Raw genomic sequence first — 24,773 nt, 5'->3', positions numbered from 1 at the left:
GGCACAAACCAGACTCCATTCCAACTTTCCTGAAGACAAGTTGATGGCAGAGTTAAAAGCTGCACTATCAGACGATGCCTGGTTCAAAGAAAACCAATTGATCTTAACGTTGTGGGAGGGACTGGCTTGGAAAGGGAGTAAGATTTATGTGCCCCGCTCCATGAGACTGCTAGTGCTGAAATGTAGTCATGACTCCCGACTAGGGGGCCACTTTGGGTTCTTAAAAACCCTCCATTTGGTTAGAAGGCAGTTCTGGTGGCCAAAGATGAAAACCAACGTAGAGGACTATGTTAGAAGCTGCGCTACCTGTGCCACCATGAAATCCCGACTGGGGAAACCCCCTAGTCTTCTTCAGCAAGTGGCAGAACCTACGCAACCATGGGAGGAGATTGCAATGGACTTTATCATCAAACTGCCAGAAAGAGGAGTAAACACTGTGATTTGGTCTGTCATTGATTTGTTCTCCAAACAAGCACCCTTCACTGCCTGTAACGGGCTACCCTCAGCCAAAAAGCTGGTGAAACTTTTCATGAAGCACATCTACAGGCTACATAGGGTCCATCGGAGAATAATATCAGATCGAGGGGTCCAATTTACTGCTTAGTTCTGGAAGGAGTTCCTAAGGTCCATTGGGTTGTCATAAGGGATTAGCTCAGCATTCCATCCTTCGACTAATGGATCCACTGAAAAAGTGAACACCATGGTGGAACAATACATTAGATGTTATTAAATTACCAACAAGAAAACTGGGCGGAGTTATTACTGTTCGCAGAAGTGGCTTACAGTAATGCAGTACACAGTAGTACAGGATCGACTCCTTTTCGAATAACTACTGGCATGGATTTTGTGCCTATGCCTGAATTGCCTAGAGAACAACCCAGTTCCATGTCCCTAACAGAATGGATGACTTCCTTGAAAAAGAGTTGGGAGGATACTAAGAAGGCCCTAGCAGAAGCAGCTGATATATATAAAACCCAGGCAGACAAACACAGGTCTCTCCAGCCGCCTTTTCAAATAGGAGATAAGGTCAACTAAGATTGAGACTACTTAGCAAGAAATTCAGACCAAAATTCATTGGTCCCTTCCCTATAGTGAAGGTGATTAACTCTGTAACAGTCCAGCTTAACCTCCCTTGAATCCTGGGGAAAATCCATCCCGTATTTCATAGCAGCTTTTTAAAACCAGCAGTTGGCTCTACCTTGAGACCTTTACCAGCTGCTCCACCCCCCTCCTTTGATAGTACAAGGTGAAACCCATTACGAAGTCAAGAAGGTTCTTGACTCTAGGTTGTAACGAGGTCGGTGACAATATTTAGTACATTAGAAAGGATACCCTTTGTCAGAAGGTACATGGGTCAAAAGTTGGGATCTGAAAGCTGATAGACTAGTGAAACCATTTCATGATAAGTTCCCTGACAAACCAAAGAGTCCTCCGGAAGGGGGGACAGGAGGTTAAGTGGTTTTATGAACAATGAGTTAACCCTCTTCTTTTGTGTTTTGTTCATTTTATTTTCCAGAGCGTGGTTTTTCCATCAGGGGGGATGCCTGTCAGGTTTGGAAGCCATATTAGCACCAGAAGCTTCCATGCTGCCAACTCCATGCACCTGGGAAAGTAGAAGGAGGGATTTAGGAGAGTGAATATAGTTAGACATAATAGCATTTTTCCCTTCGGTCAAGGTCATGGGGTTCATGCATCTAGAGGAGGAATGGTTGCAGGGATGGCTCAAGTTGGGATGGATGATGATTGGACCATATGAGGGATCTCACGAAGATCGATGGTTCGTTGAGGGCACTTCCAAGAAAAGGCAGCATGCAAGGATGCAATCAAATTAAATCTTTATTTAGAAATAAAGTAAGTAAAATGAGTTCCCTGGCATGGAGGCATCCATGCCTGGATTGAGCCCATGGATCATTCCTGTAGGAAGGTAGAACAAGAGCAGAAAGAGCAGCCCCTGTGCAGGGGTTCTTATAGGGGCCCCTGGCCCCTCCCTTACCAATGTATAGGGGGCCAGAGGGCCATTAACTCTTCCCAATGGGGCTGCAGGGGCCAGAGCCCCTTGATCAAAGGTGCCTCTTTGCTCCCATCTGATGGCCTTTTAAGAAACTGCCATGGCTGGCACAAAACACCTAACAGACCATGTGACAGACTGATGGGTGAAGGGGCTGGATTTGGGGTTTTGATTTACTGAGGGAAAACCTGGAACCCTCAGATTCGGGTTTTCCCAGATGTGCCAGTATACCTACTCTAATAAAATGGAACTTTGAGAAATGCCTGCCTCAGAGTTTTTACTTCGAGTTGGGGACTTTCTGGAATGCTGACAGTCCTCCTATTTGTTCCAGATCTCCAATTTTTGTCTTGTCTCTCTGGAAATGATTTTATTCTCCATGGAACTGTATAGATTTTTTTTTTATTGCTAAGATTATTACTGGTTTTCTAGACAAAACCAGGGGCATGGTTTTCTAAGGGGGTGAATTTCTTATATTTACTTTTTAAGAAATCTTATGTTGTAAGAGACACAGCATAAAAAAATCTGGAATGAATGAAATGGTTTATGAAACCACATCTTCAATTTCTTGGTGGGGCTTTTTTTATATATATGTAAAAATGTGAAGATACGTTCTTAACAACAGTATCTATTGATTTAAAAATAGGACATTCCAGATTCACAATTTTGAAAGCTATTTGCTTATAATTTCTATTAAAATGATTAGTGTGATCCGAGCATGGTTTCTGGATCTTTTATAAAACATTGTTCAAAACACTGTGATAGTAATTTAGACTTATTAGTAGATCAAATATTATTTGGTCCTGTTTTCCCAATACATTTACATTTTATTTTTAAAAAGTATCAGTTATGTATTAGAATAGCAGAAAGGGAGCAGATAAATTTGAAATAGCAATTCCCTAGCCAATAACTGACACTTTGGTTTTATAAATAATGTATAAATAATGATAACAACTATGTGCAAATTTTTAAAAAGCATTTGCTAGATTTTATTACCTCATTCAAATTTATTTTACATTGATTCCATAAAATCTTATTTATATTGTTTGTACTGTAACTAAAATGACATTTCATTTTACTAGTTTCATATGATCATGTTTGATTAAATATTTTTGTCTGTATTGTTTCCTCTGTGCTTTCTCCCATTTTTTTGTATTAGCTGTACATTATCCTGAGTTTTTAAACTGTAAAGTAATTCAGGGAGAGAAATTGGTTGTATCTCTTTCCAATAAAGATAATATGCTTGTAGTTTTTATTTTTATTTTTTTCATTCCTGACTTGACCATGACATATTGGTTTTCTCTTCCAGGTGACACAATATAGTTTCTAAATCTACAAATATCCCTCCATAAATCCAAAAACCAGAAATTTTAAAACCACGTTTATTAAATAATACTGGAAGTAACCTATTCTTGACAAATGACTTGCCAATACTTTTTGGAGCCTTTCAAACTATTTTTAAACTGAGACTGATCCTACAGAAAAAGGGAAGGAAACCCCGTTTTCCACATACTTTCCTTTAGATAGATACAAATTAACAGGGTTGGAAGGGACCTTGTAGGTCATCTAGTCCAACCCTCTCCCAAGCAGGAGACCCTATACCATTTCTGATAAATGGCAGTCCAATTTCTTCTTGAAAGTCTCAAGTGATGAAGCTCCCACAACTTCGGAAGGCAAGCTGTTCCATTGGTTGATAGTTCTTACTGTCAGAAAAGTTCTCCTTATTTCCAGGTTAAATCTGTCCTTGCTAAGTTTTCATCCACTATTCCTTGTCTGGCCTACAGGTGCTTTGGAAAATAGCTTGACCTCTTCCTCTCTGGTCTCCCCTGGTCCTTCTCTTCACAAGACTAGCCATGCCCAGTTCATGTAACCGTTCTTCATATGTTTTAGTCTCCAGTCCCGTAATCATCCTGGTTGCTCTTCTCTGCACTTTTTATAGTCTCAACATCTTTTTATAGTGTGGTGACCAAAACTGTATGCAGTATTCTAGGTGTGGTCTTACTAAGGCTTTATAGAGTGGTATTAGTACCTCACTTGATCTTGATTGTATCCCTCTGTTAATGCAATTTAGGATTGCATTGGCTTTTTTGGCTGCCACTGCACACTGCTGGGTCATATTTAACTGGTTGTCCACTAAGACTCCAAGATCCCTCTCACAGTTACTGCTATTAAGCCTGGTTTCCCCCAGTCTATATGTATACTATATGGTTTTCTTGCCTAAGTGTAGGACTTTACTTTTCTCTACATTGAATTTCATTTTGTTAGATAGAGCCCAATGTTCAAGTCTGTTAAGATCCATCTGGATCTTGACCCTGTTTTCTAGGATGTTAGCTATTCCTGCCAACTTAGTATCATCTTCAAATTTGGTAAGTTCCCCTTCTATTCCCTCATCTAAGTCATTACACTTTCAACAATAATAATGGCATACATATTTGCAACTGGTACCATAATCATATGTGTAATAAATAATAAACAGAGATGCGAAACATATTTCATTATACATAGATTACATAGATTAACAGAGTTGGAAGGGATCTTGTAGGTCATCTAGTCCAAGCCCCTGCCCAAGCAGGAAATCCTCCCTGACAAATGGGAGTCCAATCTCCCCTTGAAAACCTCCAGTGATGCTTCCAGTTTGGCATCACTGAGGGATAGTTGTAGGGAGCGTGGTTCCACAAACCCAGGCTGAATCCTCCTAATTGGGGGGGGTCTTTAAAGGGCTAAAGTCACCTTGGAGGGGTGACGAAGAAAGGAGGGATGCCTTGCAGATCACGGAGAGTGGTCTTACCCTCCCATCCAACAATGCAGAGGAGAGGTGGCCATTATGGCCACCGTGAAGTTGGGACAACCAAAGAAAGAAATGTGCTGGAGCACATTGTGAACAGTGGACTGAACTGGATGAGATGAGATGATTTTCAACTTCTTTACTAGAGATCAAACCCCAAAGAAAAGAAACTCTGAAAAGGTAGACTCTCCAAAGGGGTAAAAAAGCAATGAATAAATACTTAGGGAAAGGTTACAGATCTTATCAAAAGTGAAAGCTAAGAGAGAATATAAAAATTTTAAAATACAAAAAGACTAGACTTGAATATTTTATTGGCAATATTTTGAAAAGTCATTTTAAAATGCTGGAAACATTTGGTTGATTACTAGAAGAAATTGAAAGAAATTGCTTGAAGAAAATCAGAATAGATTTTCAGCTGTCAGATTGGGTGCAATGTTGAAATTTTAGGCAATGGTGCCATCTACTGGTGAAAGAAAATACGCTATATTTTTACAAGGCTGGGAATGAAATAATCTGTAATACAGAGTGAAGATAAACAACACCTGGAAGATTGTTTTTCTTTTTGCATACTGTCTGATACCTATTTGTTTCATGGCTAGGGAGGAAAAATTTTGAGACTTTTGAAGATTGCTAAGTAGAGTGGTTTACAAATACCTGGAATTATCATTGAAATTAAAGAGCTGACTATGTGGCTGATGAAGATAAGGGAAATCTTGTTGGATCATCTAAGATTATAAATGTTGTCTGATAACTGCACAAAGTGGTGAAAGAAGGAAAAAGTTTTTAAAAAGACTTTTTGGAAAACTAGGAAGGAGTAAACTAACTGGTGGAGGACCATAAAGAACTATAAATGTTGTGCATCCTGAAGAATAATTCTGAGATTGGGTGAATTGTTTTCATATTGGCTTTTTGATGTTACAGACAACCAAGAGTTAGAGAACCTTGATAGATTATTGAGTAATCTTTGGACTTATTAAAATAAGACAAAATGCTACAACAGAGAAAAACAAGCATATTTCAAAAAGAAATGTTATTGATGTTTCAAAGTATTTTTGAAACTATAACAAAGAACTACAGGGAGATAAAGGATTTGATACATAGTTGTGAGATTAGAAAATGTTCAGCAAATGACAATGAAAAATAAACAGGAAACCCAGGAAATAGAGGAGAAAACAGGAAAAAGAGAGGAAAGGATAGAGCAGATAAAACAACAAATGAATCAAAAAGACAATGAGAAGGAAGAGATAATCAAAATGGATGAAATAGATCAAGCTGATTATACATTAAGAGTATACATTATACATTGCTGCAGTGAGTCTTTAATTATACATTAAAAATAGAACTGGATAAGCAGAAAGACATTCCTGAAGTGAGGATAGAGACACTGATAGGCATAGTGAAGGTATGGCAGTTAGAGGCAGAGGTAGAGACAGAGGAAACATTTAGATCAAATATGAATGATACATGGAGTTATAAAATTCCAAAGGAGGGGTTTGGAAAAAATGCCAAAAAAATCAATAAGAATTGAAATACTAAAACAAGCAAGAGATGATGGACAGAAATAGAATACCTACTAATATAAGATTTGTGTTATTAAGATTTAGAATAAAGGCAGGAATTAGAAAGAGGGAAAATATTATGTATATTCTTATATAATGTTTTAAAATTAGCATGTAGAGGAAAGGATCAGAAGTTGAAAGATGATTGTATTATATACCTTTAAAGAACATTATTAAGGTTATTATGGTTATTAGTATTGTGTATTAAAATATTGAATAATTAAATGATGAAGGATTATATACATGGTGGAGCAAACATTACAATGTTAACAACTTTAATTGTAATATTTATCATGTTACTATAATTATGTGAGTATGATTAATGTAATTAATACAAAATCCCAAGGGAGGAGTATGGAAAACATGCCAAAAAAAACAACAAGAATTGAAATACTAAAACAAACAAGAGATGATGGATAGAAATAGAATACCTACTAATATAAGATCTGTGTTATTAAGCTATAGAATAGAGGTAGAAATTAGAAATAGGGAAAATATCATTATGCATATTCCTATATAATATGTTAAAATCAGTATGTAGATGAAAGGACTAGAAGTTGAAAGATGATTGTATTATGTACAATATTATTATAATGATGTGAGTATGATCAATGTAATTAAGGTTACCAAAATTGTCAATATCATCACTATTATTTGGTATCAAAATTAATGATACCCAGATGCCACACTGTTCATGTATTTAATACTTACAGATATTTAAAAATAAAAAACAAATAATAAAAAAAATCCTCCAGTGTTGAAGCTCCCACAACTTCCAAAGGCAAGCTATTCCATTGGTTGATTGTTCTTACTGTCAGAAAATTTCTCCTTATTTCTAGGTTGAATCTCTCCTTGATCAGTTTCCATCCATTATTCCTTGGCCTTCAGGTGCCTTGGAAAATAGCTTGACCCCTTCCTCTCTGTGGCAGCCCCTCAAATATTGCTGCTATCATGTCTCCCCTGATCCTTCTCTTCACTAGACTAGCCATGTCCAGTTCATGTAACCATTCTTCATATGTTTTAGTCTCCAGTCCCCTAAGCATCCTGGTTGGTCTTCTATTATTTTAATGTTGTGACAGACCCAATTGTAAGATAAATCCAATTTCTATTTTGTATGCACACACCTTACGTACCATGGAAATACAGGTAGTCCTCAACTTATGACCACAATTGAACCCAAAATTTCTGCTGTTAAGTGAAACATTTGTTAAGTCAGTTTTGCCCCATTATATGACTTTTCTTGCCATATTAACTGAATCATTGCAGTTGATAAATTAGTAATCTGGTTGTTAAGTGAATCTGGCTTCCCCTTTGACTTTGCTTGTCTGAAGGTTGCAAAAGGTAATCACATGACCCTGGGACACAGCAAAAGTCAAATATCTAGTTGCCAAGGATATGAATTTTGATTACATGATCATGGGATTGCTGCATTGGTTGTAACTATGAAAAACAACGAACTGTTGTAAGTCGAGGACTACCTGTATAAAGGATTTTTTTTAGTTTACTTAATCAGGCTAAATGTTTTGTCTTGATTGTTTAACTGAATTTCAGACTAGGGAGGTTTGTTCCTTCAACAAATGGAATTTCCCCCAATCATTTGATAGTGATGCTTTTGATAGATTTATATTCAGCATCTCTACAAGTTTTTCCAAAATGCCACTTACTATTATAACTAGGCAGGCAAAAAATTAACAGAACATAGTTTTCACTGTTTATACTCTTCCAACCATGACCTAACTGCATTTTTTAAAATGGAAGCATCCTAGTTATACCCTATAAATTTGTTTATTTTTTTCAATTTACATACTGTTGCTTTAGAGCAGGGGTGTCAAGCTCGATTTCTTTGAGGGCCGCATCAGGATTGTGTTTGACCTCGGGAGGCTGGGGTGGGCATGGCCAGGGTGGGCATGGCCAGCTCAATGTCATTCGTGTCAGGGGCACCTGTGGTGGCTTGAGTGTTCAGCCAGCAAAAACAGGCTCCCGAGCTCCGTTTGCAGCTGCAGTGGCCTCCTGCCAGCAAAAACAGAGCTTGGGAGGGTGGTGCACGGCCCTCGTGAGCTCCGTTTTTGGCTGTGACGGCCTCCTGCAACTTCTAAATGAGATTTGAATGGGGCGGCCGCAGTCTCTGACATGATTCCTCAGCTAGAGCGTTGGCTTCAACATCATTGCTTTCCTCACTGAATGGAAGATCCTTTAAAAAGGAAATAAAGTAAAAAAAAAAAAACACCCTTTTACGGACCCTGTTTACCTTTTTGCTCTGATGTCAACCAAATTGTCCATGTTATTTTAAATTATGATAATCCATAATTGCTGATGTCAAGGTACACCTCAAAGTATTATCTATTTCCAGGAATGTATAAGTAAGCATTTCACAAGTCTTGTGATTTATGGAACAGATATTTAAAGGTATGAAATGATTGTTGAAGGTTCCTGAAAGATTCATCAGGTCTGAAAATCATAGGCCACCTTGATACAATAAATTCATTGTGTCCACTGTTCCCAAATCTTTTGATATATCCTAAAGACAAATAGAAGGCAAAATCTGTTTAGCATATGTTAAGGCCAGACTAACTTCAAATCATTCATTAGAAAAATTGCACCAGTGATAGCTGTCTGTTAACTAAAATTAAAATGCAGTGGAATCCCTGGATCTGGATCTCAGTTTGTTTTTTTAAAAAATATGTTCAAAGACTATTCTGATTTCATAAAAGCTGCCTCAAATCTATTGCCAAAATAGATTCACTGTGATTCATATTGGTCATGGACCTAAACCCAAACATGTTAATTTTCTTAATAAACTATTCATAAACAAAGTATTGCATGTAAACTTACATTCATACAATTTATTTTGAAGCTGAGGTAACATTCTGAACTATTCTAATGGTCTTTCACTGAAATGACCTTGGGAGTTTTGTTTTAATTATCTCTACCTAACAAATAGCAGTTGGACAAGCAAAAATGGTTTCTAAGAAATGACTAGTTAGAACATAGCATCTCTGAAGCCATTAAATAGATCTGGTTGGAACAATTTCTGTTCAACAGTGAACCTGACAGCATAATTGTTATGTTGTGTGCGCTTCAAGGTTTTGGTTACCACCTTTAGAGGGCTCCATGGTTTAGGGCCTGGTTATTTACGGGACCGCCTGCTGCCGCAAATGGCTTCCCACCAGCCGGTACGCTCTCACAGAGAGGGACTCCTCTGGGTGCCATCGGCCAAACAATGTCGGCTGGCGGCCCCCAGGGGGAGAGCCTTCTCTGTGGGGGCACCTACTATCTGAAATGAGCTCCCCCCGGAGATACGGAGGATCCCGGATCTACGCACCTTCTGCCGTGCTCTTAAGACCTTTTTATTTCACCAGGCTGGTCTGGCCTAACCTTTCCCATTCTTTTTTAATGTAAATTTTAATGTAAATTTTAATTTGTTCTTAACCTGGGGTTTTAAATTTGTCTTGGGCTAAATTGATTTAATTCGATTTTACTTCTGCTCTTAATTTTTGTATTTTACATGTTTTATTCTGTGCCTGTTCACTGCCCTGAGTCCTTCGGGAGTAGGGCGGAATACAAATGAAATGAAATGAAATGAAATGAAATGAAATGAAATGAAATGAAATGAAATGAAATGAAATGAAATGAAATGAAATGAAATGAAATGAAATGTGTAGTAGCAATAGATACTACAGCCTTTGCCTTTTTATTGCTTGCTTGCTTGGCTGCCATTGTAACGGTGGGTGGGGGGAGGTATTTGAATGTCTGGGAGGGGGGAAGTGAGCTGGTGGAGAAGTGGGGAGAAAGTTTTCCTCAGCGTTTTCTCTGCAGCTGGGAAGAGTGCTGATAACCACTCAAGTTCAACCATTGTGGCATACCAGGAGGATGGCACCATCGGAAGCTGCACGCCACATGACCCCTGGGGGAAAATGTGGATTGCATAATCCTGACTGGGGGGAGAGTTTAAGAATGCTTTTGGGGGGAGAGTTTAAGAATGCTTTCTATATGTGATTTTTGTGCCTATTGCCTCAGACCTTGCTTTTCTTTGGTTGCATTCAGTTCATACTCAGTAAAAGTACCTTTCACTATGAAAATGTAGTCGGGGTTTTTCTTTCCTGAGTACTGAAAGGAGGCACACCTGACATTAAGCAAGGTCTGCAATTAACAGTCATCCCATAAAACTACCGTGGGGGCTGAGCAAAGAATGTCTGACCAAGACAGCGACCATGAGCAGATGGGAGCTGCTGGTTCCACAACTTCCCCATTACAGCTGGGAGGCTTCGGAATGGATGGCTGATTTACAGCTGGAGGAAAAGCCGGAGAGAGCCAAATGGTCGCTGGGCATGGGGAGGTTACCAGAGCTGGAGAAGATCCCCCAAGGAGTAACAACTACCAGAAGCTGAAGCGGAGATTCTGCCTGGCAGCAAGAACAGAAAGAAAATCTTCTGATCATCCATGTTTTGCAACTACTGAGAGAGGCTGCTGAGAGTCATAAAGCCCGAGAAAGGTATGGATTGCCTGCCAGGGGGGAGGATGAACGCCCCGGGGATGCTTGTGTGGAAGAGAGAGACCAAGGCAGGGAAGAGACAGCTCAGGCCTCTGGAACTCAGGCAGCTGCTGTGGTCCAGGGCCTCCCTGCTGGGCAGGCTTTGCCACAGAGGTGAAACAAGCCCAAGATTCCCTTGCTATCAGTAAAATATGGGGGAGATCTGAAAGGAGTGGGATTCTTTTTAACCCAAGTGTGGAACCACATGCAGGACTGGGGGGAGGATTTCCCCTCAGATGCCGCATGCGTGAGGTGCATTACCAGGGCCCTAGAGGGGGTGGCAGCTGAGTGGATGGTGGGACTCCATAATGAAGATTCCCCTCTGATGAGGAATTATGACCAGTTCATGGCAGCCCTCAGAATGCGCTTTGAGGATCCGTTAGCTGAGCAAAGGGCGAGAATTAGAATGAAGTCCATATATCAGGGTGGAGATCGATGGCAGAGTACACCCAGGAGTTCCGCGAGATGGCACCCTACATGAGAGAGTGGTCAGAAGTAGCCCTACTGGAGAGCTATAAAGATGGACTAAATGAGGATGTCTACAAGGATTGCTGCTCCTGAGCGGCCCCTAAAGATCTGCAGAGTTGGTACATGCTGGCCGCAGACATGGAGATCGACTTGGCCAGAGATCGTTTCCACGGTGGGCGCACCTGGAACCAACCACCCTCCTCATCCCACAAGGGGGCTCCAAAGGCTGCAGTGGGACTGGCAGGTTCCAAGCCGAAGTCCTCTGCATGTTTCAGATGTGGAAAGAAAGGGCACCGAGCGGCTGAGTGTTTCGCTAAGCCTGGACCCAAGGCGACCCTTAGTGGAGGGAAAAAAGCTGACAAAGCACCTGCAAAATCCTGTGAAGCCACCCTAAAAGGGGTAGAAGTCATTGAGTTCTCTCCCCTGAATCAGGGTGAGTTGGGAACTCCGACCCTCGCTGATGACAGTGAAACCGAAACCAATTCCAACAAGGACCTCCTGGTAAGTCAGAATGGGGGACCCATGACCAGCCCAGTAGAACTAAAGGTACCATCCACCGGGGCCCATGGGAAGATGCTAGCCCTTCTAGATTCAGGATGCACCAGATGTGTCATCAGCCCGGACATTGTAGAACAGATGGGCCTAAGACTAAAAACAATGAAAAGGCCTATCGCATTCTGTCAGCTAGATGGATGGTAGCTGGGGGGGAACCCAGCCCATTTTGTAACCAAACCAATTGAGATGAAGATGGGGGAATCACCTAGAAACTCTGAGTTTTATTGTGGCCCCTGGCATAGAACGACCCCTCCTACTTGGGTTGCCCTGGCTCCAAAAATGGAACGCGCATATAAATTGGAAAACGGGTGTGTTGCGCATCCGCTCTAATCAACAAAGGAAGAGAGGGTAGGACCCCTATTGTGTGGCCAAAGTGGCAAGTGAGGGGGTAGTGACTGCAACGGACCATATTGTGGGGAAAGAAAAGATCCCAAAAGAGTACTGGGACCTCTGGGAGGTGTTCAGTGAAAAGTCGTCAGATGTGCTGCCCCCCCCCACCGGCCTACAGACTGTAGCATAGAAATCCTTCCTGGGGTAAAACTCCCTAAACCAAAAATCTATCCCATGACCCCCCGGGAGTTGGGGGAACTACGGGACTTTATTGATAAAAACCAAAAACGTGGCTTCATCCAATCGGCTAGGCCACGTGTAGCCACCCCGGTACTATTCCGGGAGAAGAAGGATGGGTCTTATCGCCTGGTGGTTGACTATCAGAATTTGAACGCTATTTGTTCCTTTCTAAATGTTATTGAGTGTGAGACTGCTTCAATAGGAGATAGCCAGACTGGATTTTTTAAGTAATGACATTGTTTGATCTTCTCCCAATTTAATAACAAAGATTCTCGTATCATATGTCTTCTAAAATAACCCTGTATTTTTGTACTTTTATACCATATAAAAGCGTGCCAGCCCAACAACAAATCATGTACTTCTAACGTCAACAATCTAATATTCCTTAACGTTATCCATTCTTTAATCCACATCAAATTACAAGCTTGATAATATAATTCCCAATCCAGCAAACCAAAACCTCCTCTTAATCTAACATCTTGCAACAGTTTTAATTTTATCCTTGCCTTTTTACCTTGCCATATATATTTTAACACAATTTTATTTAAATCTTCAAAATATTTTTTCCCCAACTTAATTGGAATTGTCTGAAATAAATATAAAAGTCTGGGCAATATATTCATTTTAATAGTTGATATTCTCCCTATCAATGATAATTGCAAATTCTTCCATTCTCCATAATAAAATTTAATATTTTAACATTTAGAAAGGAACAAATTGTCAGATATGGTAAATTATTAAATGAAAAGGGTGAACTTAAGTCAAAGCAAGAACTAGAAGAACAAGAGATTGAAATGGATTGGTTTTCATATATGCAAATACAGTCTAGATATGATAAAGATTCTAAAATGGAGGGTTTTTATAGTAATTTGATGAATTTAAATAAAATTTTAACAGGTTCTGATGACTATGTAATTAAAAAACTGTACGGTTACTTATTAGAAGTAAAATTGGCAGAAGAACAAGTTAAGGAAACAATGATTGCATGGGGGAAAATGTTGGTCATGGGATTGATTTAGAGAAATGGGAAAAACTGTGGTTGCAGAATTATAAAATGACAATGTCAACAGCATATAAGGAAAACTTGTATAAGATGTTTTACAGGTGGCATTTACCCCCGGCGAGAATAGCCAGAATGTACAAGAATAAATCGGAGAAATGTTGGAAGTGTCATCAGACTCCAGGTTCATATTACCATATGTGGTGGACATGTGCAGAAGCCAAAAGATTTTGGACTAAAATCCACACATGGCTGGAAAAAATGATAAAGGAACACATTGACTTTAAACCAGAGATATTTTTATTAAGGATCTTACCAGAAACATACAATAGAGAATTGATATTTAATTGTGAATGTTTTAATGGCAGCTAGAATTGTATTTGCTAAAAACTGGAAAGGAGAGAAGATACCTATGGATGACGATGTTATTAAGAAAATTTTGGAGTCTGCTAAAATGAGTAAATTGACATTTGAAATTAGGGAACAAGAAGATAAACAATATTATTTGATATGGGATTTATTTTATCAATGGTTAGATAAGAAAGCATGGAGATAAACTATGAAACATGAAATGGATAAAATAATAAAATATATAAAGAGGGGTTTATTTCCGTTATGGAGGATAAGCTACTGTCAAATAATTGGTAAATGAGAATAATAATGTAATAAATTGTTAAATAAGAAAATGTTGGATAGAGGATTAAGCACAAAAGATTTGTAACCAATCAATACACTTTCTGTAATTGTAATGGATGATAATTGTTTTATGTTTTAAGTTTTGTTTAAAAATTAAAAAAAAAATTAAAAAAAAAAGAATTTTAACGCAATTTGCATAGAAAACGTCTACCCCCTGCCCCTCATGAAGGATATGCTAGCCCTCCCTGGCAAAGGAAAGATTGTTACTAAGCTGGAGGCTTATTATAGAGTATTAAGGATATTGTTGTGTTACCAACCAGCAGAGTAAGTGCACAGAGAAACGGTACTGAGAGCAATGAATACAATACATACAAACTGGTTTAACAAAGCTTTTACTTTGTAGTGAAAAACAATTGCATAGTCTTTTAGTCAATCCAAGTCTTTAGCCATTCAAATCAGTCCGAAGTTACAGAGTTACAGTTATCCTCTTACCATACAGATAGCAGTAGGTAATAAACAGCAATTCAACGCTGGTAACAAATCACGATGGTAGCATATCCATCCACGTCTTCACACACGACAGTAACAGTTCCAACCAACAAGTCAAGCAGCAAGTCAAGCAACAATGACTATAGCTCGGCTCTCTCCTTATATACAGTTTACACTAGTAATTATCCACTTAAGATAAGTGAAATCAGCAGTGCAATGACTCAACAGTACAATTAGGATAATTGCAGTCAGCATTCAGTCAGCAGTCAGTTACAATGACTCATCAGTACAATTACTCAGCATTACATCTTAAAGTTACAGAATACATTTAACGTTATAGAACACAGATATTGCCTGAACAACTTGTTAGGCTTACACCATATCCTACCGTAGAGTTCGGATTAAGGAAGGTGATGAATTTGCAACTAGGGTGGCATGGATTCATTTGGGAAGGAAAAAGTAAAGTACACACATACTTTCAGAGTAAAGTGAGTACCAAGTGAGAGAAGCTCTTATATATGTATGGGGGAAAATAAAGAAAAATCATTATACTAAAATACCAGTGTGTTTATCAACTATGGAGGCGATGATATACCCAAACGATATACTCAGACTTAGATAAAATTGTAAGGTATAAAGAATTATTACATGCCCAAGGAATATTAAAACCAAACCAAACCAAGAGTTAAAACAAAAAGGAATAGATATAGATTGGTGGCCATACCTGCTAATTCAGGCAAGATATAAAAAGGATCTAGAAAAATATGGCTTCTACAAGGAACAACAAGAGCTCGATAAAATTATACAGGGGATGGAGGAAAAAATGATATCCAAAGCATATAACTATTTCCTGGGATTTAAGATGGAAGAAGAAACTGTCAAAGAAACTATGTTAGCCTGGGCAAAGTATTTCAGTTATAATATTGAATTAGAACATTGGGAAAAATTATGGTGAAAAAATTATAAATTAACAATGTCAGCAGCTTATAAAGAAAATCTATACAAAATGTTTTACCGCTGGCATTTACCTCCAGCTAGATTGGCCAGAATGTTTTCTATCTGCAGAATGCTGGAAATGTAAACATAATCAAGGTACTTTTTTCCATATGTGGTGGTCATGTCCAGAAACCAGGAAGTATTGGATCAGAATAAGAAAGTGGTTAGAAGAAATTATGAGTCAAAGAATTGAGTTAAAACCAGAATTATTTCTACTAGGGATAATAAAAGCAAATTATAGTAAGAAAATTCAATATATCATATTGCATGTAACAACAGCGGCAAAACTGGAAGCAGGACAGCATGCCCTCTGAGAGAATGGTGATCAAAAAAGTGTTAGATTGTGCAAGATGGACAGGCTAACATTGGAATTAAAAGAAAGAGGTGAAACGGAATATTCTTTAGCCTGGGATATGTGGTACTAGAGAACAGAAGTAAAAATTAAATTTGAAGGAAACTTAAGAGAAATACTAAAATTTAAAGACAATGTATATAGTTAAAGGAAGAACAAGGAATGTTATGTATGTTATGTATGTATGAATATTATCGATGCTGGAATGCTGTAAAAATTGTAAATATGATATAAAATGATGAAATATGTTTAATAAAAACAAAAATAAATAAATAAAATGTGGATCAACAAAAGCAGACAAAATTTAATTTTTGGTTTTTTGACAGAAGATAATTGCATCAACAAAACAAAACAAAATAGCTTAGTGAACCTCATGTTAGCTCTTCTTACCTGGGGAAAGAGAATGCATACTGGCAAACTATAAGAAATCTCACAGACCATAAAAGATATTCAGATCCAAAGCTTGTGATTTGTTTAATAGTGCATTTGTGGACAAAAAAGGACAAATAATCCTCTCCTAATTTTTATACATTCCCTCTGGAATTAATTGATATAGATGAACTTGAAACATTTATGTTGGGAAGCTAGCTGAAGAAGGCAACAGAGGGAACTGCAGTTATATTGTTTCTCACAGGCTTCCCAGCTAGACTAGTGAAAAAAACTATCCCTGATCCAGTCTGTCTACCCTAATGACAGATACCCTGCCCCCAGAATCCTTATACAGTCCAGATGGAGCCAAGGTGTTGAATTTTTTTTGTGCCAACATAGGTTATTCAGGACAATTGTCAACCCCTAGAAAGTAGATCAAATTAAGAAAGCAATGCCTTATATGTTAGGACTACTTTTTTTGTAACAGTTATAATAACAGAAAACAGTAACTTGAATAACTTGAAAATCTGAATATGCTTTCCTCCTTCCTTTACTTTATCTTCTGCTAAACTAGAGAGGTGCTTGTCTTGAGATTTTTCTTTCTTTCTTAGAATTAGTTTCTTGGAACCAGTTCAAGTCCTATGTATCTGACTATTGCCCTGGCAGTGGCTCTTCTTCCTGCCCTTCAAAGCCATTCCCAATACAGCAATTTAGCAGTTTCTCCGTTTAGTCTCCTTCATACTAATCAGGAATTAAGGATTCCTAGCCCAGGGAGGTTGATAATCAAGTCTCAACTTCTTCTAAAAATTCCCTGAAAGGATTGAAATTCACATTATGTTACAATTCAAAGGAGAATTTTTATAAATTGCACCATTCCTGTAGTCAAACTTTCTAGAATGCATATAGGTACTTCAAATCTATGTTGGAAATGTGAGAAACAGGAAAAGTCATGCTTGGTGGACTTGTAGAAAAGCTAGAAAATATTGTGTTCAAATGCATACAGTAATACAAAGAATTTTAAAAATTAATATTCAGCAGAAATAATGATTCAATAAAAATAATTTTAACAAAACTTTATACTCCACCAGAACACTCTGGGCAGCAAACAAATAAAAGCAACAATCATAATTCATAAGAATAACAATTGCAAAACCTTGATAGTTTTACCTACTCCCCAGGAAATATAAGGAGCTGCCCAGTTTGCTTTTATAGGACTACCATATACAGTTTTGTATTAACCCACATCAAACAATTCTATAACTTCTAAGACATCTTCAGAGTTACGTCACATGTTAGGCAACATTTCTATAAAAGGATCAATTGAAAGCATTTTCCAGATAGGCAATCCTATTTATTTTCCTGAGCATTTCATCATGTCTAAAGAAGATGAGCTGTCCTTTGTAGAAAGCCCAAATCTAGATGTGGTGGTTCTTGTTCCCAGGGCATGCAAAACTCTAAATGGAATGGAACGGAACGGAACGGAACGGAACAGAACAGAACAGAACAGAACAGAACAGAACAGAACAGAACAGAACAGAAAGAGCTGGAAAGGAAATTGGAGTCTTCTAGTCCAGCCCCCTGCTCAGGGGTGAAATCCAGCAGATTCTGACAGGTTTTGGAGAACTGTGGCGGAAATTTTGAGTAGTTCAGAGAACCGGCAAATACTACTTCTGGCTGGCCCCAGAGTGGGGTGGGAATGGAGATTTTGCAATATCCTTCCCCCAGGAGTGGGGAGGGAATGGAGATTTTGCAGTATCCTTCCCCTGCCATGCCCACCAAGCCACGCCCACAGAACCAGTAGTAAAAAAATTTGGATTTCACCACTGCCCCTGCTCAAACGAGATCCTATTCCATTTCAGACAAGTGTCTGTCCAGTCTCTTCTTAAAAACCTCCAGTGATGAAGCATCCACAACTTCTGAAGGCAAGCTATTCCACTGGTTAATTGTCCTCACTGTTAGGAAGTTTCTCCTTAATTCCAAATTGCTTCTCTCCTTGATTAGTTTCCATCCATTGTTTCTTGTCCTGCCATCTGGTGCTTAGGAAAACAAGTTGACCCCCTCCTTTTTGTGGCAACCTCTCAAATATTGGAATACTGCTAGCATGCCCCCCCCCCAGTCATTCTTTTCTCTAGCCTAGCCAAACCCAAATCCTGCAACCATTCTTCATATGTTTTAGTCTCCAGGTCTTTAATCACCTTAGTTGCTATAAGGACCAGCTTCTCCCCCACCCTTCCAAGAAAGTACGAACTCTTGAGAACTTTGTATTTCAAAAGGAGCATTTTATTGAAAGGGGTGGAAACAAATCAAAACTCAAAGCAGGCTCTGGGTCCCTCAGGGCATGCAGTTCAGGATAAAGCAGTGGTTCTCAACCTTCCTAATGCCGCGACCCTTTAATACAGTTCCTCATGTTGTGGTGACCCCCAACCAGGGGTGGGTTCTAAATTTTTTTACTACCGGTTCTGTGGGCGTGGCTTATTTTGTGGGTGTGACTTGGATGTCATGTGACCGGGTGGGCATGGCTAGCTGGTCATGTGACCGGGTGGCCATGGCTATGTGTATAGGGACTATTCAGAGGGATGAAAAAAGTCATTTCTGACAGGTCCTCACACTTTTGACTAGTCCTCACACTTATGACCATCCTCACATTTATGCCTGTGTAGCATTCTTAACAACCATGTCGCTCATTTCACAACTGCTTCTCTTCAACATGGTATAAGATAGGGCAAAAAACGTAAAATGTGAGGACAGTCGTAAATTCGAGGACTGGTCAAAAGTGCGAGGGCCAGTCAAAAATAACTTTTTCAGCCCTCTGAGTAGTCCATATGCATAAAAGGATACAGCAATAGAGAGGGATGAAGGAAGGGAAGGGAAATTAGAGTAGGAGTGAAGGTAAGAGAGGGAGGAAGAGAGGAGGAGAAGGAGAAAGAAAGAGGAAGTAGGGAGAAGAAGAAGAGGGGGAAGAGAAAGTAAGTAAGAAAGAAAAGACAGAGGTAGGTTTGAGGAGAAAGATTGCTGTACAATAAAAAAGATGAAAGGGAAGAAAGTCAACCCCAAACAAATATAAAGATATTAAGATAAAGAATGAATTGTTAAACTTTAAAGAATAAAAAAGAACAAATAGCAATAAATAGCAATAATTAGAAACACACATATAAACATACAACCTATTTTCTTTGAACAGAGTATTTAGCTGGTTCACAAATTTAAACAGTTGTAGGAGGTTAGCACCCACCCCTTTCCTAGAAGAATGAAATATTTTGGGAAATATTAAAAAGGCAGAATATTATATTTCCCTGGATGAGAAATGGAGAAGCATATTTTACAGACAAAGCAGCTCCCACCTTCCTGCCCCCCACCCTTTGTTAATGGGCCAGAGGCAGAAAGTCAATCCTTTGTCAAAGGACATTTGCAACACAATAGCAACAGAAACTAACACAATGGGCCCCATCAAGCCATGTGATCCTGTCCACCATTAAACCATCTTTCCAAGCAGTCTCCATGTTTCCAGTGTCTTTTTCCCCACTTGGAGCAGAACCCAGAAGGATATTTCTTCCAACACAGTATTTAGTCATTTCAATTAAATTTACAATTTCTATATTTCCTTTTTACCATATTTATTCCTCATCTATTTTTTTTAAAAAAACCAATATTACCCTTCATCCTCATCTCTAATCTTAATCAAATTCAATTTTTCCCTTCTATTCTATATTATACCCCTTCGCATTGTCATCTATTTTTATATCCATCCTCACATTGGTTAATTATGTAATACAGTTGTTTAATACAAATTCAACATTTTAATATAATAATAATAATAATAATAATAATAATAATAATAATAATAATAATAATAATAATAATAATAATAATAATTTTATTTCTATACCGCCCTTCTCCCGAAGGACTCAGGGTGGTGTACAGCCAATTTAAAAACACAAGACACAACAATAATTAAAAATTAAAATAATTAAATAGATTTGGCCAATTTAAAACCCCAAAAATTAAAATACCCCAATTTAAAATTATTATATTGACAGCCCTGCCTGGCGGAACAACAGGGTCTTCAGTGCGCAGCGGAACACCCGGAGGTCGGAGATCTTACGTATTTCCGGGGGCAGTTCATTCCACAGGGTTGGGGCTGCCACAGAGATATAAATCAATTAGTTATATAATTATCTTTTTTGTATATTAATCAATATGAACATGAATATTCCAATTATTTCCATGCAATCCAATTTCTTACAAATCAATTAATTATATTTACCAATAATAATAAACCAAATAATTTCCCCCATATATTCCTCCAAACCACAACTTAACCATTTCTGCTTTCAACACAATATACAATTAATAGTATCTCAATTATTACAATTCCCTAGTTAAATAGAGCTTTTTTTCTTTTGTGTTTTAAAATCTTGAACCTCCTCTTGCCCTAAATTTCCCATTGTTTGCAGTTTTGCACCTACCTTTTTTGGTGAGGAAAAAGAAAAAGAAATCTCTCTGCCTCATTTTGTCACGTTGCAGCAAAGACCCTGCTTCCTTACTTTCAATTTCGCTTTTCAGCATAGCTAGGGGAAAAAAAATTTGCTCCAGGAATTTACCTCTTTGCAGCTAGCTCTTTGAAGCCCCGCGGCAAGAATTTAAAGGTTTTTTTCCCTCTAGCCATCAGCTGGGACTCCGGAGACAGCAATAGATTGGGAGTGGGCGGGGTAAGCGAACGGTGACCGGCGATCCAACAGAGGCAGAGGGTGAGGGTGAGTGAAGGCGTGGGGGGGCGAGAGAGGGCTTTGGCAACCCCTGTGAAATGGCCGTTTGACCGCCAAAGGGGTTGCGACCGCCAGGTTGAGAACCGCTGGATAAAGGAAATTAGGGACCCCCTCCCCACTATCCGATGTACATTCTGACCAATCTGCCAGTGTGAAGTTGAATTGTACCAGTCTCTCTGAGAAACAGATAAGAAGAGCTTCTCAGGGTCATCTTGCAATCCACTCGTTCCCCCACTCCCCTTTCATTTCCCAAATTGTGAGAATTTTCCAGGCATTCCTGGTGCCAGGCAATGGTTATAAATCAGGTTAAAGTTTATACAAAGAGGACCAGGCAGGAAATAGGATACTTAGGACACATAGGAAAAAGAACTAAATGTGATAACTCCAAATCCCCCCACTTTGCGCGAAGAATGGCAGATACATGGATCTGACAGTTGCTCTTCTTTGCCCTTTTTCCATAGTCTCAATATTTTTTTTTGTAATGTGGTGACCAAAACTGGATGCAGTACTGCAGGTGTGGCCTTACCAAGGCCTTATAAAGCAGTACTAATACTTCATGTGATTTTGATTCTATGCCTCTGTTTATACAACCCAGGATTGTATTAGCTTTTTTGGCTGCTGTTGCATGTTGCTATCTCATGTTTAAGTGATCGTCCACTAGGACTCCAAGATCCCTCTCACAGCTACTATTTTTGAGCTAGGTTTTGCCTAATCTGTATTTGCACCTTTGGTTTTTCCTGCCCAGATGTAAATAAAACATTGCTTTTCTCCACATTAAATTTCATGTTGTTGTATAGGGCCCATTGTTCAAGTCTGTCAAGATCTTTTTGGATCCTGACCTTGTCTTCTGTGGTATTAGCTATTCCTGCCATCTTAATGTCATCTGCATGAAGGAATATCTAACTTAGAGGTCTTTCCATAGAAAGAAATAGTTGCTAAACAACTCAGGAAGAGGTGGCAGCTCACAAAACACTAATACAAATATTAATAAGAAACCAAGAGTAGTTATAAATGAGGGTTGATAGAAAAAAATGATATAACAAAAGGGGTTAGGCAAGGGTGTCCTCTTTCTCCTCTTCTGTTAAGGAATTCGTAGAGCAACCATAGAGTAGCAAGGGTGTGCACATGAAAGCGACTGAGAGCAGTTGCAAATAATCACAGCCAACACACAGATACACTGAGTTGTGTTTACTTGTAGGAAATAGTAATAAGGCACAGTCCAATAAACAGTCCAGGTCATACACAGATAAAGCAGAAGATAGTTAAACAATAGTCCAGGGATATTCCAATAACAAAGTCTTCTTACCTGTCGTCGTAGTCATACACAATAAACAGTTGCAAACAGAAGCAAACACAGCAAAGAGCAGTAACAATCAGTAATGTTCAGCAAAGAGCAGCAAAGAGCAGTAATGGGTCAGCAGAGAGAAACAAACCATGTTTCAAGTTCCCTCTTAAGGACATTGGCTACAGAACTAACCAATCAGGACACAGTATGATGCAATACAGCAATACAGTCTTAAAGCTATATTGAGGGTTTTATATATTGCCAACCCAACAAGTTAGGTAACTATCATTTCCTAACATTCTCCCCTTTGGGTAGGACGATATATAATACCTTACATTCTTAAACCATAATTATCACAACACGATTTGTGCTTAACTGCACCCTGAGCCTTTGTAAAATGATCTGCAATATTGTGTTCAGTCATGCAGTATTCTAACTGAATCAATTTACTTTGTACACACTAACATTTAAATATTGCAAATCAGTATGCTTAGACAGTGTTCTTACAGCTAAATTAGTAGCCATGTTAATTGCAGATTGATTATCTTTGTAAACTATAAACGGATCATTCACATTTAATCCTATATCAATTAACAATTGTTTATAATATATCAATTCAGTGCATATCAAGGATAAACATGAACATTCGGCTTCCATAGTTGATAAACTAAGATGCTTTTGCCTAATAGATTTCCATCCTATTAAACAATTACCCAACATTACCACTATACCTGATGTTGATTTACGAGTAAGTTGCAAAACTTGCATCAGCATATGCTGTTAAAACTAAGTCACTACTAGGCTCTAAATATAACGAGTAATACATCGTTTGTTTCAGATACCTAAGTATTCACTTAGCAGCTTGCCAGTGCCGTTCAGTAGGTTCAGCATTATATCTAGCCAGTTGGTTCACACTATATCTGGCCTAGACCTATGATAGACTGCCTATTAAGGTTTGATATATTCCCTTATCGAATACAGGACTTTGTATATTACTATGTTTAAAATCCTGACTCATTGGAGTTTTAGCAGACTTACAGAGTTCCATGTTGTAATGTTTCAGTAATTGGCTAACTTTCTTGGCTTGTGAAATTTTGTAACCTTTACTAGTTTTAACTACATCAAGACTCAGATAATGCTTAATTTCTCCCAAATTTCTAATTCTGAACTTCTTTTGCAACATAGAAACAATTTTGGTTGCTTCGTTTTCAGATTTTGTAATAAGTGCTATATCATCAGTAAATAGCAATAATAAAGAAACTAAACCATCTTTCTCTTTCTTGAACAAACATGGATCAGCTTTACCAGCTACAAAACCCATTGCAACTAACTCGTTAACTATACATTTGTTCCACTCGTAACCTGATTGCTTTAAGCCATAAAGACTTTTCTTCAGTCTCCAGCAATCAGTCTTCCCATCAGTTTTTAACCCTAGTGGCTTCTTCATATAGATTTTATGTTGTAAGGGCACATGCAGATATGCAGTTTCAACATCTATATCATTTATCCTGTATTTATTCTTAGCTGCCCAAACTAATGCTTCTCGCAAAGTAGTCGCCCTCAGACTCGGTACAAACACTTCATCATAATCCTTATCTGACTGAGCAAATCCTTGAGCAACTAATCTTGCCTTATGGATAAGAGTCCCATCCACACCAGTTTTCAGTTTATAAACCCACTTACAACCAATTGCATGCTCACCTGGTGGTAGCCTAACGTTCTCATACACATCTAACTCCTTCAATGATGTCAACTCTTTGTCCATCACTTTCTTCCAAACTATCTGATCCTTTTCAGGATACAGTTCAATTTCATTAAAGTTAGATGGCTCTATGTTCACCTGACATACTACGCTTCCTTGATACCTATTAGATGGACGTCTATCTCTAGTTGAACGTCTAGGCAACTCAAGACTCGGTATAGGTATTTCCTCTTCTACCTCCCCTATAACCTCTTCCTCCTTTACAGTAATGGAAGGTTCTTCCTCAATTATCTCATTATCAGGGTTATCAGCAAACAATGGAGTATCCACAATAACACTATCATTTATCTTGTTGGATTCCTGCTCAAGCTTACTCCAACCAACATGGTCCAGAAACTTGGCACTAGCACTGCAGTACACACTAGTGGTACCTGGTGCCCAAAATCTATATGACCTGTGATTGGATTCATAACCAACAAAAAATAACTTCTTTGCTCTATGTTGCCCCTTTTGCCTCAATTACGAGGGAATATGAACCCATGCTGGTGCTCCAAATGTATGCAAATAACTTAATTCTGGTCTTCTACCATGCCAACATGTGAATGGTAATTCACCAGTTGTTGAATTTACTACGTTATTCAAGACATGGTTAGCACACATTATTGCCTCACCCCAAAATGTCTCAGGCAAACCAGAATCAGTTAA

Source organism: Pituophis catenifer, unplaced genomic scaffold (genome assembly GCF_029215685.1).
Source record: "Pituophis catenifer annectens isolate HBS135680 unplaced genomic scaffold, rPitCat1.0.hap2 SCAF_1, whole genome shotgun sequence".
Lineage (NCBI taxonomy): Eukaryota > Metazoa > Chordata > Lepidosauria > Squamata > Colubridae > Pituophis > Pituophis catenifer.
This window is presented reverse-complemented; position numbering follows the sequence as displayed.